The sequence below is a fragment of the Salvelinus fontinalis genome, chromosome 20 (assembly GCF_029448725.1).
Source record: "Salvelinus fontinalis isolate EN_2023a chromosome 20, ASM2944872v1, whole genome shotgun sequence".
Lineage (NCBI taxonomy): Eukaryota > Metazoa > Chordata > Actinopteri > Salmoniformes > Salmonidae > Salvelinus > Salvelinus fontinalis.
In genome coordinates, this window is record NC_074684.1 from 6,841,128 (window position 1) to 6,859,978 (window position 18,851).

General features: G+C 43.9%; 1 pseudogene; it reads right to left on the reverse strand.

Moving 5' to 3' along the window:
* Positions 1-2,828: 2,828 nt before the first annotated feature.
* LOC129817096 (uncharacterized) lies at positions 2,829-18,702 on the reverse strand (annotated as a pseudogene).
* Between the last annotated feature and the right edge of the window lie 149 nt (positions 18,703-18,851).

The window sequence follows — 18,851 nt, forward strand, 5'->3', positions numbered from 1 at the left end:
ATTAGGTTACTGTTACATGCTGACTAGACTGGGAGCGGGTGTGTGTCCGCGTGCTCCATCGTGCGCATGCTGATTTTGTCCACCCACAGCAGGCGCGATCAGGACACACAGGTTGAAACATCAAAATGAACTCTGAACCAACTATATTAATTTGGGGACAGGTCGAAAAGCATTCAACATTTATGGAAATGTAGCTAGCTAGCTTGCTGTTGCTAGCTAATTTGTCGTGGGATATAAACATTGGGTTATTATTTTACCTGAAATGCACAAGGTCCTCTACTCAGACAATTAATCCACAGATAAAAGGGTAAACCGACTTAGTTTCTAATAATCTCTCCTCTTTCTGGCTTCTTCTTCTTCTTTGGACTTTATATGGCGGTTGGCAACCAACTTTAAGGTGCATTACTACCACCAACTGGACTGGAGTATGGATGTCAGTTCATCTTTCAATCCCCCACGTGGGTACATGCTCCTAAAAACCAATGAGGAGATGGGAAAGGCGGGACTTCCACCGCGCCAAGCGTCACAAATAGAACCAAGTTATATTTTAACCCTGGCTCCTGAGTGTAGCCCTCTCCCAGCAGAGAAGCCTTGGCTCATGGAGGGGTAGAGCGGGTTGCCAAGGTTCCCAAGTCTACTGGGCAGGCAGAAGTTGAAGCTTTGCCTTCCTCCTTGCAAAATTTGCACATGTGCCGCATGGCGGCGACAACCGCCCCAAACAGTTCCTTCAGCTCGATGTCAAAGAGGATGGACAAGTTGAGCTAGAATTCTATTGGCGGGGGCTTTCAATCACCTGCGAGTGAATGCGCTTTTCAGATCAGAGCACAGAGCCACGTGTGTGCACATTTGTTGATATTCTTTGTTAGTTAACAAGTTATAAGCCCAGTTATAGATAACTATATGTCAACAATGGGGAGTTACTGCTTCCTACAAGAGCACAAAACGTGTATGCCACATTTCAAGTTGTCGCTGAAAAGAAAGTCAGGTAAAACGCTTATGTCTTAATGTCCCCTTTCTACACATATTGTTTTAGAACCAAACTCCTGCTTGGACAGATAAACTCATCCAAAGTATTCTTCTTTCTTTATTTGAAGTATTGCAATTCAGTACCAGTTGAAAACTGCTTATAATGTAATAACCTGCATGTCAAATTATATATTTTTTAAAGAAATGTTATTAATACCAAGTCCTACATTTCCTTCATTCAGTGAATCCTTTATCAAATAAATGTCTATATACTACAGTTATGGTCAGTTGTTCCTTTTACTGAGCTCTTTATTGAATTCTGTTTCAAACTATAAAAGTATCCTCTTACTGTCACGACTTCGACCGAGGCAGGCTCTCTTTCCCGTTCGGGTGGCGTTCGGCGGTCGTCGTCACCGGCCTATTAACTGCCACTGATCCTTTTCTCCCCCTCCCTATGTGTTTATTGGGCGCACCTGTTTTGTATGAGGGTTAATTAGTTGGGTTTATTTAATCAGCCGGCATTCACGTTTCTTTGTGCGGGATTGTTTGTATGTAAGTTGGTGTCGGTTTTGTGCTTCATGTTTCTGGACATTATTCATTCCCCACGTGTCTGGGGTAGTTTATTAGTGTACACCCAGTGTGTTAGTAGGGTGGCCTAATTTGTCCGTGTTCTATTAAAGAGCATTTGTTTTGCAATTGCTGCTCCTGCGCTTTTTTCTTCACACTCCGACACCCAGGCCTTACACTTACAAACAGCTTTACCCTTGTTTCTTCCAAAAAATATAAAGGATCCATTTCCCAAATACGTCTGAAAATGCTTTAGAGAAGTATATAATATTTCCTATTCCATACACATACTGCACTCCCAACACACCATGGTTGATAGTTCCCATTACGATTTTATTTGACAATTTATAAAATACATAAAATGTTACACCAAGCAACAGATACCAAAGTTGTTGAGGATACATAAACAAAAAAACTCAAGAAACTCGTTTCCATTGTGGTCCTCTATTGCTAGGCAAGGGCTTTAGGGAAAAGTCAAGTGTCATGGGAAATCTGTGCCATACATTCAACCATAGACAAAGTTCAAATATTTACATACACGGTATCAAAAAAAGCAAATATACACACCTAGCAAATAACTCTACCAGCGCAGAGTTGTTTATTAAAAAAACATTTAGGGGGTTGTTAACACTAGAAGGTTATCTCATCATTAACCAAGCCTTGCAGGAGTGTTTGAACCTATGACTGGCAGAAACTGTTTTAATCGCAGCCAGTAGTTTTTTCCACTCTACCACTGCCGTATATAAAGCATGTTCTGACCAGTACAACTCTTAAATCGACATCGCACAAAGTCTATGGCTCTGCCTCTTGTGGCGTCCGAAGAGTCCCTAGCTGAAGTAAAAAAAAAAAAATCAGATACTGGGGGACTGTGCCATATAAGATTTTGTGGGCCAATCCCAACTTCAATTGAACAACCCTTTTATCACCTGTTAGCCACTAGAGTTCTCTGAGTTGAGAAGGGCCAACCTGAGACAGAGGGCTCAGAATCAGTATCGTCCTTGCTATTATATTGTGTGCTGTTTATAGTTTGTACCAAGTAGTGAAAGCATAATCATAGTGAGGCTGCACTATTGCAAGTGTTTTCAAAGTACCCTTATCCAGAAAATAGACAATCACCTATACCTAAAACCTCCTAGGGTTGATAAATTACCCTCAACCTCTTTAAATGTTTAAGAGAAAGCAGGTTATTCCCTATCCCTATCCCATACTCATACTGCACTCCTAACACTCCAGAGCCTCCAAGAAAATAGGTTGCTCCTTACACCTAAGCTAAGGCCTACATATTTTTTCTTCCATTACTTCTTAAAGTGTTTCAGAGAAAACAGGTTGCTCCCTATCCCATACACATATCGGCTGATGGTGGTATAGTACGTGGTGATGAAGAACTCCACCTCGGACGAGGAGGGGAAGTCGTAAGGGCTGAAGGCCAGGTAGAGGACCAAGTGGAGGGTCCAGTCCATCTGGAACAACCCCATGGCTGCTAGGATGCCCACCACCCCTTCTTTCTCGGAGGCTGCCCCCCTGCTGCACCTAACGCTGACACCCCCACCCTCCTCTACTCTAGCAGCATCTGGTGCATTCAAGGTGCATTAGGTGCATTAGGTGCATTCAACTAAAGTAGGTGAGACAAACACATATCAAGACACTGGGGGATTGGAAATGATGCAGACAATTACATTGATGGAAGCAACAATCTATCCGCAATATTAAAGCTGATCCACCCCCTACATGTTTTGTGTCAGCTGGACACCCCTGAGAAAAGTGTGGTCAAAGACCACAGATCTGGAATCAGATCACTCTACCCCCAAAACTAACCTTATAAACCATTAGACTAGAGGGATAACAAAATATCTGACTCTGGATCAGTGGTTAGGGGGAACCTCTCCCGATTACATGGGATTTACAGACTTTTACAATGAGACAGCTGGTCGCGGTGACGATGAATAGAAGCAGCAGATTGCAGAGCAGAATATAAAGGTACTTGTAGACTTGGTTAGGCAGTTCTCCTTGGGACAGTGGAAGAAGTCTGGAGGGCAGCTGCCGTCATGTGTATAGTTATCTATATGACCGTCCAGGTTCATGAGATAGGGAAGGAGCTCCCAGGAGAATGGCTAGCATCACACACAGCCTACTCACAGCCCAGGCCAACCGGATGTTGTCCAGAAAGATGGGTAAATTGCCCCTCGTCTCAGGATCTCAACGCCTCTGGTAACGGAAGATGCTGAAGAGGACGGTGAAGAGGATGCTGGCAATTTTGCCGAACACCAACATTCCAAACCAATAGAGCCAAACACATAACTTTATCTCCGCCTGACCAGGGCGCAAACTCATATAACCCTCCGCAGTGTAAGAAACAAGAAGCACTAGCAATAGCCTGGAAATAGCCCACCACTGACCAAGAAAAGCTAAGCCATCTGGGGTGACAGTACTTCTAGGTCTCAGGAAGGCCCTAGCAATGCACTTTAGCCATCAGCTGCTATACTACTTTACTCTCACCGGGAAGGACTTGAGCGGCCGGCAAGACCAGGTGGTGAGGATGGACACAGAGCGCAATGACGTTGTGGTTGGTGGCAACGAGGTTGGAGGCAGTGAGGCCTGGGAGAAACACCTCGAAGGTCTTCAGACAGGAGATCTGGTTCTGTACTAAAGACAGGATCAGGACTACATAACCCGCAATGCTCACGGTGGAGATGAAGATCCTGAACACCAGGAGGTCAAGGGTGTCAACCACTTCTGTCTGTTGGAAACTTGGCCAATGTGTGTGTGAGAACCCTTTGCACAGCCAGCCAAAAGAATGGACTCCCTCTCTCGAGCCTGGTGCCTCTGCAGGTTGTTCCTTGCCACTGCTTCTGCTTGCTTGTTGGGAATCTAGGCCCAGATTATTTGCAGAAAGAACTATACACATCACATTTGATTGATTGAGGAACCGTTGATCTATCCTTCTCCACACACCAACATACTGTTTGTGTGTGTTTGAGCTAGTGAGCTTGTAGATTATTTGTTCTCTACTTCATTGTACCTTTCCGCCTCAGTGACCTCAAGCTCTGTTGCCATGCCTTCTAAGGCATCTGATCCCAGGCTACTGATTGGTTAAGCTCACTCGGTGACAAGTAACCAGAGGATGCGAGGCCTGGGACTGAGAGTCCCTTAAATTGCACCTTGGAGCTTTTTTCGGAGAGCCTCAACTCTGAGATGAGCACACTGAGCCTAATTTTCAAGGTGTGCCACCGCATGCCACCCACAAATTAGCTTGCATAATTAAACTGGTTTGTTGCGTAACAAGGTCGAGGTTGATTTCCACCCATTCAACTCAACTCACACAATCTGCCTCTGTGTTATTACTTCCATGGCAAACATTTGTCACCTTAAAGCTTATGGAAGCAAAAAACAGTACATCCATGAATAGACCTCGTACTTAAGTTCTATTTAACCCTTTATTCAAGTCTGATGATCATTATATGGGTTGAATTCAGACTTAGGATGTAAAAGCTCATGAATAAAATCTCTCCACCCATTTAGAACAAAGTCAGCCCTTCTTGTGAGGACAACATGTAGAATTTAAATTCAGTTTATAGGTTAGCAGCGCTTACAAAGTGGGGATTAATAGAGAGACTTAGCAAGGGGTAAAGGAGCGAGAGCAGATAATGTAGGCAACATTATCATCAGTATAGCATGCAGGTATTTGCACTTAGTGCACCTAAAACACACCTAGCTCAACATCACTGAACGTTCACTCATCCTTTCACCCTCTCCCAAGTTTCTCTTGTCAGTCCCTCAGACTCTCGCCCACTCTCTCATCGCGCTCTTCTGTACTTTAATGCCCAATCCTCACTCCCTCATGTCTTTTTCATCAATCTCTCATCCCATTTTAGAGGGGCACATCTCAATAGTCTACAGTGGCACCCTCTCCTAACCTCCTTTTCTCCATCAGCACTGACAGGTTTGTTTTGAAAAACTAATTTGAGGGGAGTGAATGAGGGGAGTGAATGAGAGCAGAAGGGCAGTGGTAACTTTTTAGAATGAGTTTGAGATGCTGTCAGAGAGACAGAGAGAGTCTGAAGTCAAGTGTCTACTGTTTGCTGATGATCTGGTGCTTCTGTCACCAACCAAGGAGGGCCTACAGCAGCACCTAGATCTTCTGCACAGATTCTGACAGACCTGGGCCCTGACAGTAAATCTCAGTAAGACAAAAAAAAATGGTGTTCCAAAAAAGGTCCAGTAGCAAGGACCACAAATACAAATTCCATCTAGACACCGTTGCCCTAGAGCACACAAAAGATGATACATACCTCGGCCTAAATATCAGCGCCACAGGTAACTTCCACAAAACTGTGAACGAGCTGAGAAACAAGGAAAGAAGGGCCTTCTATGCCATCAAAAGGAACGTAAAATTTGACATACCAATTAGGATCTGGCTAAAAATACTTGAATCAGTTATAGAACCCATTGCCCTTTATGGTTGTGAGGTCTGGGGTCCGCTCACCAAAAATAATTTACAAAATGGGACAAACACCAAATTGAGACTCTGCATGCAGAACTCTGCAAAAATATTCTCTGTGTACAATGTAAAACACCAAATAATGCATGCAGAGCAGAATTAGGCCGATACGCGCTAATGATCTAAATCCAGAAAAGAGCCGTTAAATCCTACAACTACCTAAAAGGAAGCGATTCCCAAACTTCCATAACAAAGCCATCACCTACAGAGAGATGAACCTGGAGATAAGTCCCCTAAATAAGCTGGTCCTGGTGCTCTGTTCACAAACATAAACAGACCCCACAAGACAGCAACACAATTAGACCCAACCAAATCATGAGAAAACTAAAAGATAATTACTTGATACATTGGAAAGAATTAACAAAAACACAGAGCAAAATAGAATGCTATTTGCCCCTAACCAGAGAGTACACAGTGGCAGAATACCTGACCACTTTGACTGACCCAAACTTAAGGAAAGCTTTGACTATGTACAAACTTAGCGAACATAGCCTTGCTATTGAGAAAAGCCGCCGTAGACAGACCTGGCTCTCAAGAGAAGACAGGCTATGTGCACACTGCCCACAAAATGAGGTGGAAACTGAGCTGCACTTCCTAACCTCCTGCCAAATGTATGACCATATTAGAAACACATATTTCCCTCAGATTACACAGATCCACAAAGAATTTGAAAACAAACCCAATTTTGATAAACTCCCATATCTACTGGGTGAAATACCACAGTGTGCCATCACAGCAGCAAGATTTGTGACCTGTTGCCACAAGAAAAGGGCAGCCAGTGAACAACAAACACCATTGTAAATACAACCCATATTTATGTTGATTTATTTTCCCTTTTGTACTTTAACTATTTGCACATCATTACAACACTGTATATAGACTTAATATGCCATTTTAAATGTCTTTATTCTTTTGGAACTTCTGTGAGTGTAATGTTAACTGTTAATTTGTATTGTTTATTTCACATTTTTAACTCTGCCCCATGGCGAAATGTGTAGAATTGCAGGAAATTTGCTTTAAACAGCAACATTTCCTCTCAGCCTCATGGCAAAATGTGTTGAATAGCATATGATTATCTATAAAACTGCATATATTTTTTCTCTGCCCCATAATAAAATGTGTAAAATTGCAGGAAATTAGCTGTTTTCCTAAATAAATGTTTTCCTCTAAAAAGAAACATTGACTGACCTTCATGTCTTAAAGTAATAATGTACTGTCATTTCTCTTTGCTTATTTTAGTTGTTCTTGCCATAATATGGACTTGGTCTTTTACCAAATAGGGCTATCTTCTGTATACCACCCCTACCTTTTCACAACACAACTGATTGGCTCAAACGCATTAAGAAGGAAAGAGAATCCACCAATTAACTTTTAACAAGGCACACCTGTTAATTAAAATGCATTCCAGTTGACTACCTCATAAAGCTGATTGAGAGAATGCCAAGCGTGTGCAAAGCTGTCAAGGCAAAGGGTGGCTACTTTGAAGAATCTCAAGAATATAAAATTGATTTTGATTTGTTAAAAACGTTTTTGGGCTTTCACATAATTCCACATTTCATGGTTTTGATGTCTTCACTAATATTCTACAATGTAGAAAATAGTACGAATAAAGAAAAACCCTTGAGTGAGTAGGTATGTCCAAACTTTTGACTGGTACTGTATATAGCTTAAATTGACCTTTGCCATCCTCTGATGAAGGCCTACATGAAATAGCGAACTCCGCGCTATGGGTGGTAAATGATTGGATCTGATTAATTTGATTCAATGCAACTTCATCTTTGACAACTGCAACTTCCTATCTATTTGAAATGTTATGGTTATTTTGCTCAAAACTTGTAATGTAAATAATTGTAAGGCTACTCATTTTTAATTCCCAAATAGCACCTTGTGTGACCATAAAAGCCTGTGTGCAATTGGACACCATATATCAGACCTCCGGATGAGACCCAGATGCAGACCGTTCGAATCACAGATGTTTATTTACAAAACAGGGAGCAGGCAAACGACAGGTCAAGGGCAGGCAGAGGTCAGTAATCCAGAGCAGTGTCAGTAAGGTACAGAACGGGAGGCAGGCTCAGGGTCAGGACAGGCAGAGGTCAGTAATCTAGGGCAGTGTCAGTAAAGTACAGAACCGCAAGCAGGCTCAGGGCAGGCAGAGGTCAGTAATCTAGGGCAGTGTCAGATAGGTACAGAACAGCAGGCAGACTCAGGGTCAGGGCAGGCAGAATGGTCAAAACCATGAGGATGAGAAAACAGCACCTATAGAAACTCGAAAACGGGAAAACACACTGGTAGGACTTGACAAGACAAACTGGCAACAGACAAACAGAAAATGCAGTTATAAATACACAGGAGATAATGGGGACAAATGGGAGACACATGGCGGAGACAAGCACAAGACAGGTGAAACAGATCAGGGTGTGACTGTCAGGACCCGGTGTGAGAAAGTCACTAATAAATCGGCAGAACCCAGAAGATGAGGCAGACACAGCAGTACAAGAGACGGTGGTTTAATCAAAGGAAAGATCTTCCGGCAAAAATATAAATCCACAACGTCCAAAACAAAAGCCAAGAGACAAAAATAGATATCTTCAAAAATACAAAGAAAATCCACAAAGTGGTAAGAACAGCAAGGGAAAAAACAAACCTCAAAAGACTCATCCAAAATAAACAAGAACAATACCAGAGAATCTCTGGAAACTCCAACAAGAGAAAAAGTTAACAGCTGGGGCTGGGTGCTAACGTACAAACACTGAGCAAAGAACTGAGGAACAGACAGGGTTTAAATACCAAACAAGGGAACGACCTACAGGTGCAAACAATAATTAGAGCAAGGAAAAAACAAAAGGTTCAAAAAAGGTGCAATGGGGACACCTAGTGACCAAAACCTGAACAGTCCTGGCCAAAACCTGACAGTGACAGTACCCTCCCCTCTAGGGGCGCCACCTGGCGTCCTACCTGGGCAAGTACCTGGTTGACCAGGGTGCCGGCAGCGGAACTCAGCAATGAGGGCTGGGTCCATAATGTTTCCTAGCCAGCACCTCTCCTTAACCCTCCCAGTCAACCAGGTACTGGAATCCCCTGCCCCGAGGTCGAACACTCAGGAGGCGCCTCACTGTGTATGCCGGATGATCATCGATGAGACCGGGGAGAAGAGTGAGCCTGGAAACAGGAGACAACGGCTGTGAGACAGGGTTTTAATTCTAGATACATGGAAAGTGGGACGTATATGGAGAGTGCGGGAGAGTGCGGGAGAGTGCGGGACAACAGAAGGCGAAAAGCAGAGGGGCATTAGAGATGGAGAAAGGCTAAAGTTTGCGGGACTCCACCCAGAGGGGCAGATCCCGAGTGAACACTCATACCCTCTACCCGAGACGATAGCGGGGAGCAGGGGTCCGGTGGCGGCCTGTCGCCGGTACCTGGAGGTGGTCTTGAGGAGGGTGGACCGGGCTCTCTTCCAGGTACGGCGACAGTGGCGGACAAACATCTGGGCCGGGGGTATGCTGACCTCTTCCTCCTGCTCAGGGAATAGCGGATGATGATAACCCATGAAACACTTGAACGGCGAGAGACCAGTGGCCGAGCAGGGAAGGGTGTTGTGGGCGTATTCCACCCACATGAGTTGCTGGCTCCAGGTGGTGGGGTTGGCGGTGACGAGGCAATGAAGAGTCGTCTCCAGGTCCTGATTGGCTCGCTCCGACTGGCCGTTAGATTTGGTATGAAAACCGGAGGACAGGCTGGCGATGCCCCAATGAGGGTGCAGAACACCTTCCAGAACCGGGATGAGAAATGAGGACAGCGGTCAGAGACCATGTTCACCGGAAGTCCATTGATCCGGCGTGCTGCACCATGAGCTGGGCCGTTTCCTTGGCTGAGCGTAACTTGGGAAGGGGAATAAAATGGGCAGTTTTGGTTAACCTATCCACCATCGTGAGGATAGTGGTGTTGCCATCTGATGGATGGAGACCCGTGACAAAGTCCAGGGATATATGGGACCAGGGGCGGTGAGGACTGGGAAGAGGTTGAAGGAGAAGGAGGACATAGTTTTATTCTGGGCACACACGGCAGGTGGCGACGAACGCGGAGATGTCAGGAACTAAGGTGGGCCACCAAAAACGTTGTCGTACAAAGGCCAGGGTCTGTATTTCAAGGCCTACCTTCAAACACACTGCCGCTTTGCTTGATATCATGGGAAAATCAAAAGAAATCAGCCAAGACCTCAGAAAAAAACTGTTTTTCCAAACGCCTGAAGGTACCACGTTCATCTATACAAACAATAGTACGCAAGTATAAACACCATGGGACGACGCAGCCATCATATCGCTCAGGAAGGAGACGCGTTCTGTCTCCTAGAGATGAACACACTTTGGTGTGAAAAGTGCAAATCAATCTCAGAACAACAGCAAAGGACCTTGTGAAGATTCTGGAGGAAACAGGTACAAAAGTATCTATATCCACTATAAAAATAGTCCTATATTGACATAACCTGAAAGGCCGCTCAGCAAGGAAGAAACCACTGCTCCAAAACCGCCATATAAAAGCCAGACTACGGTTTGCAACTGCAGATGGGGACAAATATTGTACTTTTTGGAGAAATATCCTCTGTTCTGATGAAACAAAAATAGAACTGTTTGGCCATAATGACCATCGTTATGTTTGGAGGAAAAAGGGGGAGGTTTGCAAGCTGAAGAACACCATCCCAACCGTGAAGCGCAGGGGTGGCAGCATCATGTTGTGGGGGTGCTTTGCTGCAGAAGGGACTAGTGCACTTCACAAAATAGATGGCATCATGAGGATAGAACATGATATGGATATATTGTCAAGGTATTGTCAAGGTATTGGAGTGGCCATCACAAAGTCCTGACCTCAATCCCATAGACAATTTGTGTGCAGAACTGAAAAAGCATGTGAGAGCATGGAGGCCTACAAACCTGACTTATTACACCAGCTCTGTCAGGAGAGATGGGCCAAAATTCACCCAATTTATTGTGGGAAGTTTGTGGAAGGCTACCCGAAACGTTTGACCCAAGTTAAACAATTTAAAGGCAATGTAACAAAATACTAATTGAGTGTATGTAAACTTCTGACCCACTGGGAATGTGATGAAAGAAATAAAATCTGAAATAAATCGTTCTCTCTACTATTATTCTCACATTTCACATTCTTAAAATAAAGTAGTGATACTGACTTAAGACAGGGGATTTTTACTAGGATTAAATGTCAGGAATTGTGAAAAACTGAGTTTAAATGTATTTGGCTAAGGTGTATGTAAAATTCCGACTTCAACTGTGTATATATATATATATATATATATATATATATATATACAGTGGGGCAAAAAAGTATTTAGTCAGCCACCAATTGTGCAAGTTCTCCCACTTAAAACGATGAGAGGCCTGTAATTTTCATCATAGGTGCACTTCAACTATGACAGACAAAATGAGAAAAAAAATCCAGAAAATCACATTGTAGGATTTTTAATGAATTTATTTGCAAATTATGGTGGAAAATAAGTATTTGGTCACCTACAAACAAGCAAGATTTCTGGCTCTCACAGACCTGTAACTTCTTTTTTAAGAGGCTCCTCTGTCCTCCACTCGTTACCTGTATTAATGACACCTGTTTGAACTTGTTATCAGTATAAAAGCCACCTGTCCACAACCTCAAACAGTCACACTCCAAACTCCACTATGGCCAAGACCAAAGAGCTGTCAAAGGACACCAGAAACAAAATTGTAGACCTGCACCAGGCTGGGAAGACTGAATCTGCAATAGGTAAGCAGCTTGGTTTGAAGAAATCAACTGTGGGAGCAATTATTAGGAAATGGAAGACATAGAAGACCACTGATAATCTCCCTCGATCTGGGGCTCCACGCAAGATCTCACCCCGTGGGGTCAAAATGATCACAAGAACGGTGAGCAAAAATCCCAGAACCACACGGGGGGACCTAGTGAATGACCTGCAGAGAGCTGGGACCAAAGTAACAAAGCCTACCATCAGTAACACACTATGCCGCCAGGGACTCAAATCCTGCAGTGCCAGACGTGTCCCCCTGCTTAAGCCAGTACATGTCCAGGCCCGTCTGACGTTTGCTAGAGCACATTTGGATGATCCAGAAGAAGATTGGGAGAATGTCATATGGTCAGATGAAACCAAAATATAACTTTTTGGTAAAAACTCAACTCGTCGTGTTTGGAGGACAAAGAATGCTGAGTTGCATCCAAAGAACACCATACCTACTGTGAAGCATGGGGGTGGAAACATCATGCTTTGGGGCTGTTTTTCTGCAAAGGGACCAGTACGACTGATCCGTGTAAAGGAAAGAATGAATGGGGCCATGTATCGTGAGATTTTGAGTGAAAACCTCCTTCCATCAGCAAGGGCATTAAAGATGAAACGTGGCTGGGTCTTTCAGCATGACAATGATCCCAAACTCACCGCCCGGGCAACGAAGGAGTGGCTTCGTAAGAAGCATTTCAAGGTCCTGGAGTGGCCTGGCCAGTCTCCAGATCTCAACCCCATAGAAAATCTTTGGAGGGAGTTGAAAGTCCGTGTTGCCCAGCAACAGCCCCAAAACATCACTGCTCTAGAGGAGATCTGCATGGAGGAATGGGCCAAAATACCAGCAACAGTGTGTGAAAACCTTGTGAAGACTTACAGAAAACGTTTGACCTCTATCAATGCCAACAAAGGGTATATAACAAAGTATTGGAATAAACTTTTGTTATTGACCAAATACTGATTTTCCACCATAATTTGCAAATAAATTCATAAAAAATCCTACAATGTGATTTTCTGGATTTCTTTTTCTCATTTTGTCTGTCATAGTTGAAGTGTACCTATGGTGAAAATTACAGGCATGTCTCATCTTTTTAAGTGGGAGAACTTGCACAATTGGTGGCTGACTAAATACTTTTTTGCCACACTGTATATAGTACGAGTCAAAAGTTTGGACACACCTACTCATTCAAGGGTTTTTCTTTATTTGTACTATGTCTACATTTTAGAATAATAGTGAAGACATCAAAACTATGAAATAACACATATGGAATCAAGTGGTAACCAGAAAAGTAACCACTCCATCACTCTCCTTCAATTAGCCCTTACATAGCCTGATGGGGTGTTGGGTCATTGTACTGTTGAAAAAAATGACAGTCCCACTAAGCGCAAACCAGATGGCATGGCTGGTTAAGTGTGCCATCTATATAAATCACAGTGTCACCAGCAAAGCACCACCACACCATCACACATCCTCCTCCATGTTTCACGGTGGGAACCACACATGCAGAGATCATCCATTCACCTACTAAATTATTCCTTATGTGTTATTTCATAGTTTTGATGACTTCACTATTATCCTACAATGTAAAAAATGGCAAAATAATGAAAAACCCTTGAATGAGTAGGTGTCTCCAAACTTGTGACTAGAACTGTTAAGCTAGGACAATGACTTTGGTTTCACCCAGACAACACAGGATTTTTTAGCCTAAAATAAATGTTAAATATTCTACATTGTAGGAGCAGATCCCACTGCAATTGTGTGGCTTATGGTATTATATTTGGACAGGAAGCAAACCCGGGCGCTGGTGTAAAATGCAAACACCCTATGCATTGTGCCAATAGGGTTAACCCACTTGCTGGGAATTATAACATTGCTCATGTAGCGAGGATCAATAAAATAATAGAGATTGCATAACTCCACCATTAAATCAAATGCTGCAGGAATGGGACACATTTAAGCTTCCGTCTCATTCGCCTTAATGTTTTTTATTGGGTGGTTGGGGGGGTGGGGGTAGTTTAGTGTTAGCAGTGTACACGGTTAGGCAATAGAGTACTAGGATACACTTCCACATTCCATCCCTAGGTGGTAGCACCAACCAGGTCATGGGATGTGCTCTGCCAGGAAGCCTTGACAAGCACATCAGGTGCAGGCAATTAAGAAGATCGTCAGCAGCTAGGAAGAGGAAGAGAGGCCCAACTCAGCTGAAAACCCTCAAGCATGTAGAGTTTTTTAATTGTTTTGCCCACCAAACAAGGAGTTTTTGTATTGAGGTCAATGAGAGCGTGTCGAATTTGGTCAACAAAATAATTAAATACTTATTTTCTACGAAAGGTTTATTTGATCGAATGGAAGTTTTGTAATGCTTAAGATTTTACGAGTGTACTGATATAAGTACGACAGCAAATTTGAGATAAGACACTTTATTTCGGAGTCTAGAGATGGCTATGCATATTCATGAAATGAGGCTGGGAGCATAGCATCTCTCTCCATTGAATACAGGCGGTTGACATTATCAACCTTCAGCGAATATTTAAAAAAGGATTACAATAATGAGCTGTACCCACCAATCCAAAGAAAGGATAGGCGGGAGCTAGACATCCCGCCACGCCACTTTGTGGACAACAACTCCAATTGTTAGGGCAAAGAGATGTACACTATATAAACAAAAGTATGTGTACAACCCTTCAAATTAGTGGATTTGTCTATTTCAGCCCCACCCGTTGCTGACAGGTGTATAAAATCAAGTACAAAGCCATGCAATCTCCATAGACAAACATTGGCAGTAAAATGACCTTACTGGCGAGTTTAGTGACTTTCAATGTGGCACCGTCATAGGATGCCACCTTTCTAACAAATCAGTTTGTCAAATTACTGCCCTGCTAGAGCTGCACTGGTCAACTATAAGTGTTGCTATTGTGAAGTGGAAATGTCTAGGAGCAACAACGGCTCAGGTGTGAAGTGGTAGGCCACACAAGCTCACAGAATGGGACCTTCAAGTACTGAAGCACGTAAAAATCGTCTGTCCTCAGTTGCAACACTCACTACCAAGTTCCAAACTGCCTCAGGAAGCAACATCAGCACAAGAACTGAAACACGAAATGGGTTTCCATGCCCGAGCAGCCGCACACAAGCCTAAGATCACCATGCCCAAGCGTCGGCTGGAGTGCTGTAAAGCTCGCCGACATTGTACTTTGGAGCAGTGGAAACGCGTTCTCCGGAGCGATGAATCACGCTTGGACAAATCTGTGTTTGGCGGATGCCAGGAGAATGCTACACGCACCAATGCATAGTGCCAACTGTAAAGTTTGGTGAATGAGGAATAATGGTCTGGGGCTGTTTTTCATGGTTTAGGCTTTCTTATTTCAGCATGACAATGCCCCCGTGCACAAAGCGAGGTCCATACAGAAATGGTTTGTAGAGGTTTTGGAAGAACTTGACTGGCTTGCACAGAGCCCTGACCTCACCCCAGTCAAAGACCTTTGGGATGAATTGGAACACCGACTGCGAGCCAAGCCTAATCGCCCAACATCAGTGACCGACCTCACTAATGCTCTTGTGGCTGCTACAGGGACTTTCTTCCATTCAATGTTCCAACATCTATTGGAAAGCCTTCCCAGAATAGTGGAGGCTGTTATAGCAGCAAAGGGGGGACCAACTCCATATTAAGGCCGATGATTTTGGAATAAGATGTTCAACAAGCAGATGTCTACTTACTTTTGGTCATGTAGTGTATCTTGTCAGTATATCCATAATCTTTGTCATCAGTCAGTGTCCCAGCTTGCAGAGCTGTGAGGCTGCTGGTTGGTTTGGTGGCCATGATGCCTTTTGTTAGGTTTTGAGTCTTTAGTTTGGGTATGCCTGTTTGTAGTTGCTGACTCAATCAAAGCCAGTATTAGAGCGACATCAAGCCTCTTTAGCCTTACCTGTATTTGCCACCAAAAGATTTTAAAGACCATTGAGCAGGCTAGGTAGTTGTGCATTAATGAACAAACTGTAATGCTGTTTGGGCTTTTTGTGTGTAGTGATAGTCTCCAGATCCCATACAGTGCATTCGGAAAGTATTCAGACCCCTTGACTTTTTCCACATTTTGTTACGTTACAGCTTTATTCTAAAATTGATTATTTTCCCTCATTAATATACACACAATAACCCATAATGACAAAGCAAAAACAGTTTTTTATAAATATTTGGAAATGTATTAAAATTAAAATATCACATTTACATAAGTATTCAGACCCTTTACTTTGTTGAAGTACCTTTATTTAAAAAAAACTTTTACACCCCAATTGGTAGTTACAGTATTGTCCCATCGCTACAACTCCCGTACGGACTCAGGAGAGGTGAAGGCCGAGAGCCATGCGTCCTCCAAAACACGACCGCCATGCCGCACTGCCCATTTAACCAGGAAGCCAGCGACACCCTATCCCAGACGACACACCGCCTCATGGGTCTCCGTCTCCCAGTCGGCTGTGACACAGCCTGGGATCGAACCCGGATCTGTTGTGACGCCTCTAGCACTGCGATGCAGTGCCTTAGACCGCTGTGCCACTCTGGAGGCCCTGTTGAAGCACCTTTGGCAGCGATTACAGTCTCGAGTCTTCTTGGGTGTGACGCTACAAGCTTGGCACACCTGTATTTGGGAGTTTCTCCCATTCTTCTCTACAGATCCTCTCAAGCTCTATCAGGTTGGATGGGGAGCGTAGCTATTTTCAGGTCTCTCCAGAGATGTTAGATTAGGTTCAAGTTCGGGCTCTGGCTCGGCCACTCAAGGACATTCAGAGACTTGTCCCGAAGCCACTCCTGCGTTGTCTTGGCTGTGTGCTTAGAGTCATTGTCCTGTTGGAAGGTGAACCTTCACCCCAGTCTGAGGTCCTGAGAGCTTTGGAGCAGGTTTTCATCAAGGATCTCTCTGTACTTTGCTCCGTTCATCTTTCCCTCGATCATGACTTGTCTCCAAGTCCCTGCCGCAGAAAAACATCCCCACAGCATGATGCTGCCTCTACCATGCTTCACCGTAGGTATGGTGCCAGGTTTCCTCCAGATGTGACGCTTGGCATTCAGGACAAAGAGTTCAATCTTGGTTTCATCAGACCAGAGAATATTGTTTCTCATGGTCTGACAGTCCTTTAAGTGCCTTTTGGCAAACTCCAAGTGGGCTGTCATGTGCCTTTTACTGAGGAGTGGCTTCTGTCTGGCCACTCTACCATAAAGCCCCGATTGGTGGAGTGCTGAAGAGATGGTTGTTCTTCTAGAAGGTTCTCCCATCTCCTCAGAAGAACTCTGGAGCTCTTGTTCACCTCCCTGACCAAGGCCCTTCTCCCCCGATTGCTTGACCGGGCGGCCAGCTCTAGGAAGAGTCTTTGTGGTTCCAAACTTCTTCCATGTAAGAATCATGGAGACCACTCTGTTCTTGGGGATTCTTCAATGCTGCAGAAATGTTTTGGTACCCTTCCCCGGATGACACAATCTTGTCTCGGAGCTTTACAGAATTCCTTCGACAAAATGGCTTGGTTTTCGCTCTGACATGCACTGTCAACTGTGGGACCTTATATAGACAGGTGTGTGTGCCTTTCCAAATCATGTCCAATCAATTGAATTTACCACAGGTGGACTTCAATCAAATTGTAGAAACAAATTAGCAAAAAAATCGAAAACACTGTTTTCGCTTTGTCATTATGGGGTGCTATGTGTAGATTGATGAGGATTTGTTTTTATTTAAATCCTTTTAGAATAAGTCTGTAATGTATCAAAATGTGAAAAAAGGGAAGGGGTCTGAATACTTTCCGAATGAATTGTATAAAAAGATGGTCAGAACCATGTTTGTGTAGGCCTGTGATTCATCATATATACCAAATTAATGGAAAATGTAAATTTACAAGAGGATAGCTTGTGTTTTGAGTGTCTTCCCCTGCTATTTTTGTGGTAGCATTATTGTCTATAATGTATGGAAGCCCAAATGTCGATATTATCAAAAAATTGAGAAACTTAAATCAAGATACTTTTCGAGATACTATCTAAAATGTTTAGATACTATGTAAACATTTTGAGCTACTATCAAACAGTTTTTGGATAGTATCAAAAAAATCTAGATATTAAGTCAACATTTTTAGATATGTAAGTGAAAATTTCAAGATACTGACTTGAAATTTAGAGATACAAATTCGAAATTCTTAGATAGTAGAACATTATCCCCTGTGAACTTATACCCGTGATCTCTGTTTGTCTGTTGCCAGTTCGTCTTGTCTCATCATGTCTACCAGCGTTTTTCCCGTACTCCTCTCCTCTCCAGTCCCTGTTTTCTAGTTTTCCTGGTTTTGACCACTCTGCCTGCCCTGACCCTGAGCCTGCCTGCTGTTCTGTACCTTTCGGACTCTGCTCTAGATTACTGACCTCTGCCTGCCCTTGCCCTCTGTTTTTGTTATAAACTTTTGTTACTTCGAACTGTCTGCATCTGGGTCTTATCCAGAGGTCTGATAGTACAAACTGGCCATGACTGACCCAGCAGACTCAAACCAGCTCCGCAAGGCCATCTCCTCCCAAAAAGCCACCATTGGGTGACATGAGGAGTTACTTTGAGGTCTTCTGGATGGATTCCAGACCGTGGCAAAACGCCATGACTGTGCCTTGAATACATTGCTGGAGCAATTCCGCGGATTATCTGTGAAGCAGCCGGCCACAACAGTAGCCTCCCAGTCCCCCAATAACACAGCTGTCAGCAGTGCGTCCCTCCAGGCCACCCCGGCTTCCCGAGAACCCTGCTTACCTCCTCCGAAACGCTTTGCTGGAGGGTCAGGAACCTGTCGGGCGTTTCTCTCCCAGTGTTCCCTCATCTTCGAGCTGCAACTCTCGTCCTTCCCCTCGGACCGCTCGACGATAGCGTATCTCATAACGCTGATGTCCGGGAGGGCTCTCGCCTGGGCTACGGCAGTGTGGGAACAAAAATCTGCCTTGTGTTTCAGCCTGGAGGAGTGTGTTTCAGCCTGGAGGAGTTTGTGGCTGAGGCGAAAAAAGGTTTTCGATTCTCCATTGTCCGGGA